The sequence below is a fragment of the Macaca fascicularis genome, chromosome 10 (genome assembly GCF_037993035.2).
Source record: "Macaca fascicularis isolate 582-1 chromosome 10, T2T-MFA8v1.1".
NCBI classification, from domain to species: Eukaryota; Metazoa; Chordata; class Mammalia; order Primates; family Cercopithecidae; genus Macaca; species Macaca fascicularis.
Genome location: NC_088384.1, coordinates 35,740,104 through 35,752,560, shown reverse-complemented (window position 1 = coordinate 35,752,560; position 12,457 = coordinate 35,740,104). Strand labels below are relative to the sequence as shown.

Genomic DNA, 12,457 nt, shown 5'->3' with positions numbered 1-12,457 from the left:
TACAGGCTTGAGCCACCGCGCCCGGCCTTTTTTTTTTTTTTTTAAGTATTTTCAGTAGAGAGGGGGTTTCGACATGTTGGCCAGGCTGGTCTCAACTCCTGGCCTCAAGTGATCCCCCCACCTCAGCGTCCCAAAGTGCTGGGATTACAGGCGTGAGCCACCGCACTTGGCCTCTCTCCCTGTATCTTCGTTTATCTTCAAAGCCAAGAAGGAGCTTCTGTCCCCTTGGTTAGAGTCAGGGTCCCAGAGGTCCAGGGTCAAGGCTACGGCCGCCTCCCAAGGACATGCATCCCTGCAAGAGGCTGCATCCAGCAGTCATGGAAGAGGCTCCGCTGGGGCCTGCTCGAATTCCTGCTGGGGAAAGCAAGTGGAGGTGCCCCTTGAAGAAACGGGGATGCCACCAATCTCAGGGGTTCTGTCCTGGTCTGTGGCCCTGGATCGTCCAGCCTCTGCTGGGATGGGGAGCAGACGACGCCCTTCTTGGCTGGAGCTGAGGGTGGGGGTCCCGCTTCCCCAAAGGCCTAGCCCTGGATTTCAGCCACAGGTCCTACTGGGCAGCATCTGGCGCCGCCCCGGCCCTCCAGGCCTGGCACTCGCCCTAAACAAACATGGCGCCGACGGCCTCACGCGCCTCACGCCGCAGGCGCGTCGCGCGACAGGCCCGCAGGGCTCCGCGGGCGCCGCTCTCATCCCCTCACACTGGCTGACAAGACAGGGAGCGGGAACTATGACCTGGATGGTGGCGGTGTCCGGGGCCGCTCTGGGGCCGCTGTTGTGTGGCTGCGCGCAGGCGCTGCTGGGCGGGATGCTGTACACCGGGGAGAGCGCGTCGCGGGAGCGCAAGGAGCTCCACCGCCTCTGAGGCTTCCCAGCCCACTTCTCCGTCAACCGACGCCTGGGCTTCCAGGAGCAGAGGTACCGGTGACCGTTAGGAGAGGCGCCCGGAAACCCGGCGTTGGGAATGGGTAAGCCCCGGCGCCCTGCACCCTCCTTCACCTGAGTGCCCCAGAACTGGGGGCCTGGAGGAGGTTAAAGGTCAACGGGCTTGGGGGCGCCTGGTTGGAGGATGGGGGAACCGGGAGGACTAGGGGGACCCGGGAGGGCCAGGGCGGAGGAGGCGTTAGGAGGAGGAAGAGCTCCTGTCCAGCCGCGTCCTGAGGCGAAGGCTGAGCCTGGGCAGTGTCCTTTCTAATATTGATTTTTAGTTTTTGAAATGTTTTTGAGACGGGGTTTGACCCTGCCGCCCAGGTTGGAGCGGAATGGGGCAGTCCTAACTTCTGAGCTCAAGCGATTCTCCCGCCCCAGCCTTGCAATTTAGCTGGGACCGCCATGCCTAATTAAAAAAAAAAAGAAAGAAAAGAAACTTGGTCGGGCTTGGTGGCTCACGCCTGTAATCCCAGCACCTTGGGAGGCCCAGGCGGCCGGATCACCTGAGGCCAGGAGTTCAAGACCAGCCCGGCCAACGTGGTGAAACCCCGTCTCTACTAAAAATACAAAGTTAGCCGGGCGTGGTGATGAGCACCTGTAATCCCAGCTACTTGGGAGGCAGAGGCAGGAGAATTGCTTGAACCAGGAAAGCGGAGGTTGCAGTGAGCCGAGATCAAGCCACTGCACTCCAGCCTGTGCGACAGACTGAGACTCTGTCTCAAAACAAAAACCAACTTTTTGGTTTTGTTTTGTTTTTTAAGATACAGGGTCTCAGTACGTTATGCAGGCGCATCTCAAACTCCTGACCTCAAGCCATCCTCCCACGTTGACTTCCCAAAGTACTGATTATAGGCATGAGCCACCAGACACTCGTCAGGCCTGAGGGGCAGGCCCTGCACAGAGCTGGGCCCGGGGATCAGGAGGAGGGGACAGTTTAGACATTCTGATGTCGGCTCTGCTGAGGGGGGAAGGTAGCTTGGTTTTCAGGGTTCAGATAGAGGACAGACAGTGACATCAGGCCGAGGATGCCACCCCTGTTGCCCTCCTGACTTGGAAGTGGTCAGCAGAGAAGTGGAATCCGGTGAAGTCTGGGCCTCGTTTGCCTGTTCTACCTCCTCTTTTTCTTTGTCTTTTTTTTTTTTTTGAGAGAGAGTCTCACTGTGTCACCCAGGCTGCAGTGCGATGGCATGATATCCAAGGGGATGGCTCACTGCAGCCTCCGCCTCCTGGGTACAAGCGATTCTCCTGCCTCAGCCTCCCTAGTAGCTGGGACTACAGGCGCCCGCCACCACTCCCAGTTAATTTTGGTATTTTTAGTAGAGATGGGGTTTCACCATATTGGCCAAGTTGGTCTCGAACTCCTGACCTTGTGATCCGCCTGCCTCTGCTTCCCAAAGTGCTGGGATTACAGGTATTAACCACCATACCCAGCCTACATCCTCTGTTTCTGTTTTTGTGGTATTCAGTACAAGAGAAAGAGAGGAGAGGGCTGGCTGCCAGCATGGGCCTCACTCACAGTGTCCTAAGCAGAGCTGCCCCTCCCCCTAACCAGCCTTTCTTCCTCTGACAGGCAGTGGGTCATTTGCATCTTAGTCACAGGTCTGAACTTTCTTGCCTTTGGCTGGGATGTGCCCCTGGGTTCACCCCTGTCTCGGGAGATACTGGGTGCCATCCGCCCCAATGAGGATCTCCTGACCCCAGTGTCCCAGGTGTACAACCTGCCCTGGCAGTGGACCTGTCATCAGCAAGCTACCTGTCTTTTCCACCAGGAGTCCCCGCCATGTGTCAGGGCTTGTTCTAGGTCTGGGGGCACAGCTGTGCAGCACACTGGTCCCGGATCCCTTTGGGGGCTTAGGAGCTGAGCCCAGCCCTTCTCTTTGCAGTCGGGCCCCACCTTGGACATACCGGTTCTCTGCATCTTCAATGATATCAGCCAGGACTGGGCATTTTGTCAGCTGGGTGTGGCATGAACGGGAGGTGACCCTGCTGAAGCAATGGATCCAGGACCTGCACACAAGAGTGGTGCTGAGGATTGGCAGTGCCCACTTCTATGCCATTGTGGTCAGTATGGCCAGGAGTAGGCAGGGCGGGTGGGTGGGCACAGCTGCTGAACAGCACGGGACCGTCAGATTCCACCCACAGCCTGTCTCCTGGGTTGGGACGGTGGGGGGCCTTACCCTGCCCTGGGGGCTGTGCCCTGTGTAGGGGGATAGGTGGCCTGATCTACCCCACTGGGATGTCATTCTTCCTGTCTGACTGGCAGGCTCCTGAGCCCCATGCTGCGGGTTATGTGAGGGAGTGCCCGATAGCAGAGCCCCTCCTCATGTCCCGACCTGCCACCCCCTTCCCATATCTCCTATGTCTGCAGTGGGTGAATGGTGTCCACACGCTAGAGCATGAAAGGGGCTACCTCCCCTTCGAGGCTGACGTCAGCAGTCTGTTCCACTTGGGTCCCCTGCCCTCCCGCCTCTGAGTCACTGTCGCCGTCAAGAGCACGCTCACCCCCCCCCCCCCACCCTGCCACCAGGGACCATCTGTATGTGACCGACATGTCCAAGTGGGTACCATCCTGCCACCACTGCACACACCCATCTTTCCGCCCCACACTGTGGTCTTCCTGCCAGGGACAGGGTGGCCTTCGCAGAGAGGAGGCCCTGATCTGGGGGGCATGTGAACTGAGGGCAAAAGACCCATGGCGAGGGCCCAGCGAACCACAGTCCTCCCGCCCTCGGTATCCCAAGGGTTACTTTGTCCAGAACACAGACTTTGACTTCTTCAAGTACGCGGGACTGCAGTGGTCTGTGCTTCTGTACACGACACCAACTACCTGCATCGATGACATCAACATCACCACCGGCGTGGAGCGAGACAGTGGTGACGGCTTCTGGTAGGATCCTCCCTCAGCGGGGCCCAGGGTGGCTCTGTTTGTTCCCTATTTGGAAAACTCTCCCAGGAAAAAGGTTCTCCCAGCATCTCTAAACCTTCACAGGTTCCCATCCATCTACGAAGCTAAAATCCAGGCTGTCTGAGCGGACACGGGCTCCTGAGATCACTCATGTGGTTGATCTCGCTTGGAGAAGAGGGGTCTGGCCTAACGTCAGATAGCTCAGGCTGGCAGTCCTGTCCCTTCCCCACGGTGCTGCTCTCACTCTAGCTCCCCTTGCTACACATCGTGGTCAAGGAACAGGCAGCTTTGAAGGGCCGGGTGTGGTGGGTGACGCCTGTCATCCCAGCTCTTTGTAGGGAGGACTTGGTAGGAGGATCACTTCAGGCCAAGAGTTCAAAACCTGCCTGGGCAACATAGCGAGACCATCACCCCAAAAAATTAAAAAATTCATCAGGCATGGTGATGCGTGCTGGTAGTCCCAGCTACTGAGGCAGGAGAATCAGTTGAGCATGGGAGGTCAAGGGTGCAGTGAGCTGTGACCGCGTCACTGCACTCTGGTCTGGGCAACAGAGGGAGACCCTGGCTCTTGTATTTGTTTTTGAGCTGGAATCTCATTCTGTAGGATCCCAGACTGGAGGACACTGGTGCACTCTTGGGTTCACTGCAACGTCTGCCTCCCAAGTTCAAGTGATTCTCTCCCTCAGCCTCCCGAGTAGCAGGGATTACAGGCACCTTCCACCGTGTCCAGCTAATTTTTGTGGGTTTTTTTTTAGTAGAGCAAGGGTTTCACCATGTAGGCCTGGTTGGTCTTGAACTCTTGACCTCAGATGACTCACCTGCCTCGGCCTCCCAAAGTGCAAGGATTACAGGTGTGAGCTACCGTGCCTGACTGGGATACCCTGTTTTTAGGGGGAAAAAAAAATTTTATTTATTTATTTATTTATTTATTTATTTATTTATTTATTTTTAATATATCTTTTTCCTTTTGTGAGATGAGGCATTAGACTGTCGCCCAGGCTGGACGGCAGTGGTGCAATGATTGACAACTGTTTTGAGGCCGCAGTTGTAAGTTTCAAAGAATTTAGGCTAGGTGTGGTGGCTAATTCCTGTCATCCCAGCACTTTGGGAGGCCACGGTGGATGGATTGCTTGAGCTCAAAGGTTTGAGACCAGCCAGGGCAACATTGTGAGACCCTGTTTCAAAAAGAAGAAATAATTAAAATAAATAAAGAATTTAAATAAGAATCACACAGCAAAGGTGATGCAGCATAGAGCAATTTATTGTAAAGGGAAAATTATTTTGCACGTGAAGTGCAGAATAGCCTGGGCGCAGTTGCTCACACCTGTAATCCCAGCACTTTGGGAGGGTGAGGTGGGTGGATGACCTGAGGCCAGGAGTTCTAGACCAGCCTGGCCAACGTGGTGAAGCCCCATCTCAAACTCTGTCTCCAAAAAAAAAGACAGTGAGTTGTGGCACACACCTGTAATCCCAGCTACTTGGGAGACTGAGGCAGGAGAATTGTTTGAACCCGGGAGGCGGAGGTTGCAGGGAGCCAAGATAGCCCCACTGCACTGCTGGGCATGGTGGCAGGTGCCTGTAATCCCAGCAACTGGGGAGGCTGAGGCAGGAGAATAGCTTGAACTCAGTGGTCAGAGGTTGCAGTGAGCCGAGATGGAGTCACTGCACTCCAGCAATCCTGAGGAGACTTAAGAACTAAACATAGTGTGGTCTCCTGGATGACATCTTGGGACAGGAAAAGGACATTATGGGAAATAGTAAAGAAATCTGAATCAAGATGAGCCCTAGTTAATCATAATATATCAGTATTGGTTTATTGGGACCAGGGATGGTGGCTCACATCCTAGCACTTTGGGAGGCTAAGATGGGAAGATCTTGAGGTCAGGAGTGTGAGACTAGCCTGGGCAAATTAGCGAGACTACATCTCTCTAATTTTTTTTTTTTGTTTTAGTTAGTCAGCATGGTGGTATGCACTTACAGTCCCAGCTGCTAGGGAGGCTGAGGAGGGAGAATTGCTTGAGCCCAGGAGTTTGACGCTGCAGTGAGGTGTGACTGTCCCACTGTGCTGAAGCCTGGTCCAATTTTTCATTTAAAAAATTTTTCTTTTTTTTGAGGTGGGGCTTTGCTCTTGTTGCCCAGGCTGGAGTGCAATGGCAAGATCTCGGCTCACTGCAAACTCCGCCTCCTGGTTTCAAGTGATTCTTCTGCATCAGCCTCCGGAGTAGCTGGGATTACAAGCATACCCCACCACATCCGGCTAATTTTGTATTTTTAGTAGAGACAGGGTTTCTCCATGTTGGTCAGGCTGTTCTTGAACTCCCGACCTCAGGTAATCTGTCTGCCTCGGCCTCCCACGGTGTTGTGATTATAGGCATGAGCCACCCAGCCCGGCCTTAAATTTTTTTTTTTTTTTTTTAACTAAAACAAGGTCTCACTGTGTATCCCAGGCTAGTCTTGAACTCCAAGACTCAAGTAATCCTCCCACTTTGGCTTCCCAAAGTGCTGGGATCATAGGTGTGAGGTACCATGCGCAGCTAGGTTTTTTAACTGTAGCAATTTACCATACTAATTTAAGATAATCATAAGAAGGAAGCCAGGTACAAGGGTATGTGTGAACTTTGTGCTGTCTTGGCAGTTTGTCTGTAATTCTAAAACTGTTTTAAAATTAAAAGTTTACTCAACTTGCCAATGTACTGCTAAAGAAAAAAATAATAAAAACATTAAAAGTGTTTTATTTTGAAAATATTTCTTATTTATTTTTTTGAGACAGGGTCTCACTCTGTCACCCAGGCTGGAGTGCAGCAGTGCAGTGTTGGCTCACTGCAAGCTCTGCCTCCCAGGTTCAAGCAATTCTTCCACCTCAGCCTTCCAAGTAACTGGGATTACAGGCATGTGTCACCACACCCAGCTGATTTTGTATTTTTAGTAGAGACCGGGTTTCACCATGTTGGCCAGGCTGATCTTGAACTCCTGGCTTCAAGTAGTTCACCCACCTTGGCCTCCCAAAGTGCTGGGACTATGGTCGTGAGCCACTGTGGCCGGACTGTTTTTTAAATACTTTTTAGAACCAAAGTCTTGTTATGCTGCTCAGGCTAGATTCTAACTCCTGTGCTCAAGCAATTCTTCTGCCTCAACCTCCTGAGCAGCTGAGACTACAGCTTGTGCCACCACAGCCAGCCAAAAAGTTTATGTTTCTTTTTTTAAAAAAGAGAGGGCTTAGGACTTCCTGGAGCACAGACTTCAAATAGCAGTTGAGTCCACCATTGTGCTCCCTTCTCTCTGGATCTTTCTTCCTGAGTGCCTGTGAAAAACAAGCTTTGGCCCTGCCTGTGCGGCTCCAGCCCACCGGTGATTGTCGTTTCCTGACGGCCAGTCCTGTGGACTCTGGGCTTGCTTAGCCAACCCCACAAATGCAGAAGCCAAGGTTTTACCAATCTATCTATCTATCTAGATGTATGTCTGTATATAATTTTTTTGTTTGTTTGTTTGTTAGAGACGGAGTCTAGCTTTGTCACCCAGGCTGGAGTGCAGTGGCGCGATCTCAGTTCACTGCAATCTCCACCTCCCGGGTTCAAGCAATTCTTCTGCCTCAGCCTCCCGATTTGCTGGAACTGCAGGCATGCACCACCACACCTGGCTAATTTTTGTGTTTTTATGAGAGACAGATTTTCATCGTGTTGGCCAGGCTGGTCTCAAACTCCTGACCTCAGGTGATCTGCCTGCCTCGGCCTTCCAAAGTGCTGGGATTACAGGCGTGAGCCACTGTGCCCGGCTAGAAGCCATCCGTTTCTATATCTATGCAGATATGTGTCGCTATATGTTTGTGTATATCTGAATCTGTGTATCTTTCCTACTGGTTCTGCTTCTCTGGTTTGAACCCTAAGACAACTTTTTTTTTTTGAGCTGGCGTCTTGCTCTGTCACCCAGGCTGGAGTGCAGCGGTTTGATCTCTGTTCATTGCAACCTCCGCCTCCTGGGCACAACTAGTATTTTATAATCTGTTAGGAATTCAAATGTTTTTCAAAAGATCAAACTATATATTTAAATATATTTCAAATACAAACTTTAAAAATCATACTATGAAGCGTTAAGTAAGATTCTACATTATTAGGCCAGGGACGGTGGTTTAGGTCTCTAATCCCAGCACTTGGGGAAGCCATGGGGGGCAGATTGCTTGAGCTCAGGAATTTGACACCCCCCTGGGCAACATAGCAAGACCCTGTCTCCACAAAAATAGAAAAATGAGCTGGGCATGGTGGTGCGTGCCTGTGGTCCCAGCTGTTTGGGAGGCTGAGGTGGGAGGATCACTTGAGCACAGGAATTTGAGGCTGCAGGGAAGCATGACTGAGCCATTGCACTCCATCCTGGGTGACTGAGTGAGACCCCGTCCCACCTCCCAAAAAGGTTAACATCATTATATAATTGTACTCTAAATTTTTAGAAAAATCAAAGAAAATTAAGTATTATTTAAAAATAGGCAAGGTACAGTGGCTCATACCTATAATCCCAGCACACTGGGAGGGCAAAGCAGGTGGATCACCTGAGGTCAGGAGTTCGATACCAGCCTGGCCAACATGGTGGAACCCCATTTCTACTAAAATTGCAAAAGTTTGCCCAGTGTGGTGGCGCGTGCCTATAATCCCAGCTACTCAGAAGGCTGAGACAGGAGAATCACTTGAACCCAGGAGGTGAACGTTGCAGTGAGCTGAGATGGCGCCACTGCACTCCAGGCAGGGTGAAGGAGCGAGACTGTGTCTCAAAAATAAATTAATAAATAAATAGCTAAACAGTTGGTTCAAATGGACATAAAGATGGAAATAACAGACCCTGGGAACTCCACAGGTGGGGAGGGAAGTAGGGGAAAGGGTTGAAAAACTGCTCATTGGGTACTATGGTCAGTGTTTGGGTGATGGGTTCACTAGAAGCCCAAACCTTAGCATTTTGCAGTGTACTCATGGAACACACCTGCACATGTGCCCCATGAATCTAAAGTTTAATACAATAAAAATAATAAACTTAGTGCAAAAGACAATTGTAGACATTTAATCATAAAACACTTAAGATAAAATAGCACTGATTTTCTTTTTCTTTTTTTTCAGGCCATCTCATTCTGTCACCCAGGCTGGAGTGCAGTGGTGAGATCTCAGTTCACTGCAACCGCCATCTCCTGAACTCAAGCAATTCTCGTGCCTCAGCCTCTCCGGTAACTGGGATTACAGGCGCACACCGTCCACCTCCTGGGTTCAAGTGATTGTCTTGCCTCAGCCTCCTGAGTAGCTGGAATTGGAGGCACCCGCCCCCGTGCCTGGCCAATTTTTTTAAGGTTAGTGGAGACGGGGTTTCATGATGTTGGCCAGGCTGGTCTTGAACTCCTGACCTCAGGTGATCCACCAGCCTCGGCCTTCCAAAGTGCTGGGATTACAAGCATTAGTCACCGTGCCTGGCCAAATATTTTTCTTAAAAGTCCTTCATGTTTAAATAATCCCATTTCATTTTGATGACTTTGAGATTATCTGACAGAATTCTTGGGGAAAAGGTTAGGACTGTAATCTTTTTATTGACACCAAGCAGTGTGTTTTGCTCGAAAAAAATCACTGCTTTCTTTTGATCTTTCGGTTTCATCGTGTATGAATGGGGAATTTTTTTTTTTTTTTTTGAGACAGGGTCTCACTCTGTTGCCCAGGCTGGAGTACAGTGGCATGATCGTGGCTCACTGCAACCTCCACCTCCTGGGTTGAAGTGATCCTCGTGGCTCAGCCTCCTGAGTAGCTGGGATTACAGGTGCACACCAACACGCCCAGCAAATGTTTGTATTTTTAGTAGAGATGGGGTTTCAGTATGTTTGCTGGGCTGGTCTCGAACTCCTGACCTCAAGTGATCCGCCTGTCTTGGCCTCCCATAGTGCTGGGATTACAGGTGTGGGCCATTGCGCCTGACCTAGATGGAGATTTTAATCGATTCCCCAAGTCAGTTTCAATTCTGTCATGTTCATTATCTGCTTCTTCAAAAAGTCTTTGAACCAGAGCTAAGAATGATATTATTGTATCACTAGCTGGACGCAGTGGCTCACGTATGTAATCCCAGCACTCTTCGAGGCCAAGGTGGGTCGATCACCTGTCAGGAGTTTGAAACCAGCCTGGGCAACATGGCAAAAACCCGTCTCTAGTAAAAATGCAAAATTAGCCAGGCACGGTGGCAGGTGCCTGTCATCCCAGCCACTTGGAAGCTGAGGCACGATAATAGCTCGAACCAGGGAGACAGAGGTTGCAGTAGTTGAGGCTGTGCCACTGCACTCCTGCCTGGGTCACAGAGGGAAACTCCACTCCACCTCAAAAAAAAAAAAAAATTATTATTGCATCAGATGCTCTGTTTTGTTGGTGTTATTTTCTGACTCTCGAAGATAGTATAGAAGTGTGAAATATGGAAAAATTATTATTATTTTTTGAGACAGAGTCCCTTGCTCTGTCACCCAGGCTGGAGTGCAGTGGTGAGATCTTGGCTCACTGCAACCTTCGCCTCCTGAGTTCAAGTGATTCTCCCACTTCCTCCTCCCAAGTAACTGGGATTACAGGCTTGTGCCACCACAGCCGGGTAATTTTTGTATTTTTTGTAGAGACGGGGTTTTGCCATGTTGGCCAGGCTGGTCTTGAACTTCAAACCTCAAATGATTCACCCGCCTTGGTCTCCCAAAGTGCTGGGATTACAGGTGTGAGCCACTGCACTCAGACTGGAAAAATTATTTTTAAATTAATTAAGTGTATCCTTGTTCAATTTGGAATTTTAGTGAATCAAAAAACTCCATGAATAGTCTCAATACAAAATAATTCAGATTTGAGATTCAGGCCAAAACAATAGTATTACACCAACAAACATACCAGTATTTCTATATTTAAAGCGAGCACAACAGGCTGCATGCGGTGGCTTGCCTGTAATCCTAAGACTTTGGGACGCAGTGGTGGACGAGTGACTTGAGGCCAGGGGTTTGACACCAGCCTAGCCACCATGGTGATACCCCGTGTCTACTAAAAATACAAAAATTAGATGGGCGCGTTGGCACGTGCTTGTAATCCCAGCTACTCAGGAAGCTGAAATTTGAGAATCACTTGAATCCAAGAGGTGGAGGTTGCAGTGAGGTGCGAGCTGCGATGGCACCACTGCACTCCAGCCTGCAAGAGTGAGACTCTGTCTCAAAAATTAAAAAGAGCACAGTGCATAAGGATATTGGAAAATCAGAATGCTGGAGACCAAGGTAGAAGGAGTAGGGTAGAACATAAAGAGAATACATTCTCAATGAATGCTTCTTGGAATAACTCTGTGATATTTTAGACCATTAACGCATCTGCCCTAAAACAGACCTAAAGCTAATGAGTGAGTTTCCTTGCTCTATTGGTGAACTAATTAATGTTTTTTTCCTGAGAGCTACTGTGTGGCCAAATGGGCATTCCTGAGTGAAGACGCGCTACGGGCAGCATTCTGCTAGGGTTTTGTTCTTTCTTTCCTTTGTTTTCTTTTGTTTTGTTTATTTGGAGACGGAGTCTCACTTTGTCGCCCAGGCTGCAGTGCAGTGCAAGCTCCTCCTCACAGGTTCATGCCATTCTCCTGCCTCAGCCTCCCGAGTAGCTGGGACTACAGGCACCTTCCACCATGCCCAGCTAATTTTTTTGTATTTTCAGTAGAGACAGGGTTTCACCATGTTAGCCAGGATGGTCTTGCCCTCCTGACCTCGTGATCCGCCCACCTCAGCCACTATAGCCTTGAACTCCTGGGCTCAAATAATCATCCTGACTCAGCCTCCTGGATAGCTGGGGCTACAGGTGTGTATCATCATGCTCAGCTATTTGTGTTTTTTTTTGACTTTTTCTGCAGAAACAAGCTCCTGCCATGTTGCCTGGACTGGTCTCCAATTCCTGACCTCAAGTAATCCTCCCACCTCAGCCTCGCAGTGTTGGCATTACAGGCATAAGCCACTGTGCCAAGCCTTTTATCACATCTTGAAGTCAGTAAGAAGTAGATCATCTCGTCTGGCTGGGCACGGTGGCTCATGCCTGTAATCCCAGCACTTTGGGAGGCAGAGGCGGGCAGATCACGAGGTCAGGTATCGAGACCATCCTGGCTAACGCGGTGAAACCCTGTCTCTACTAAAAACACAAAAAATTAGCGAGGGTGGTGGTGGGTGCCTGTTGTCCCAGCTACTTGAGAGGTTGAGGCAGGAGAATGGCATGAGACCAGAAGGCAGAGCTTGCAGTGAGCCAAGACCACACCAAGGAACTCCAGCCTGGGCAACAGAGCGAGGAGACTCTCAAAAAAAAAAAAAAAAAAAGAAGTAGATTATCTCATAGACCAGAGATTTCAGAACAAGCCAGTATTTTGACTACTCTTGGCCCTTTGCATTTTTTTTTTTCTTTGAGACAGAGTTTTGCTCTTTTTGCCCAGGCTGCAGTACAATGGTACAATCTCAGCTCACTGTAACCTCTGCCTCCCAGGTTCACGTGTTTCTCCTGTCTCAGCCTCCCAAGTAGCTGGGATTACAGGCATGTGTCACTACACTTGGCTAACTTTTTTGTGTTTTTATAGTAGAGACGGGGTTTGCCATGTTGGCCAGGCTGATCTCGAACTCTTGACCTC

General features: G+C 50.2%; 1 protein-coding gene and 1 pseudogene across 16 annotated transcripts in view; one reads left to right on the top strand and one right to left on the bottom strand.

Moving 5' to 3' along the window:
* The window catches only part of LOC102125700 (phosphatidylinositol 3,4,5-trisphosphate 3-phosphatase TPTE2-like), a 347,382-nt pseudogene that overhangs the window by 161,608 nt on the left and 173,317 nt on the right, over nucleotides 1–12,457 (bottom strand).
* The window catches only part of LOC135964418 (aspartate-rich protein 1-like), an 85,352-nt gene that overhangs the window by 42,805 nt on the left and 30,090 nt on the right, over nucleotides 1–12,457 (top strand). For 4 of the 16 annotated variants that reach the window (XR_010578476.1, XR_010578472.1, XR_010578474.1 and 1 more), the window contains exons 1-4: nucleotides 689–965; nucleotides 2,811–2,988; nucleotides 3,296–3,814; nucleotides 8,932–9,155. The exons of 1 other annotated variant lie outside the window; for it this stretch is intronic. The gene's annotated coding sequence lies outside the window, so the exon portion shown is untranslated. Of the gene's footprint in view, nucleotides 1–688; nucleotides 966–2,810; nucleotides 2,989–3,295; nucleotides 3,815–8,931; nucleotides 9,156–12,457 lie in introns of those variants that run through there. 11 more of the 16 variants (XR_010578487.1, XR_010578486.1, XR_010578488.1 and 8 more) reach the window with 5 other exon arrangements.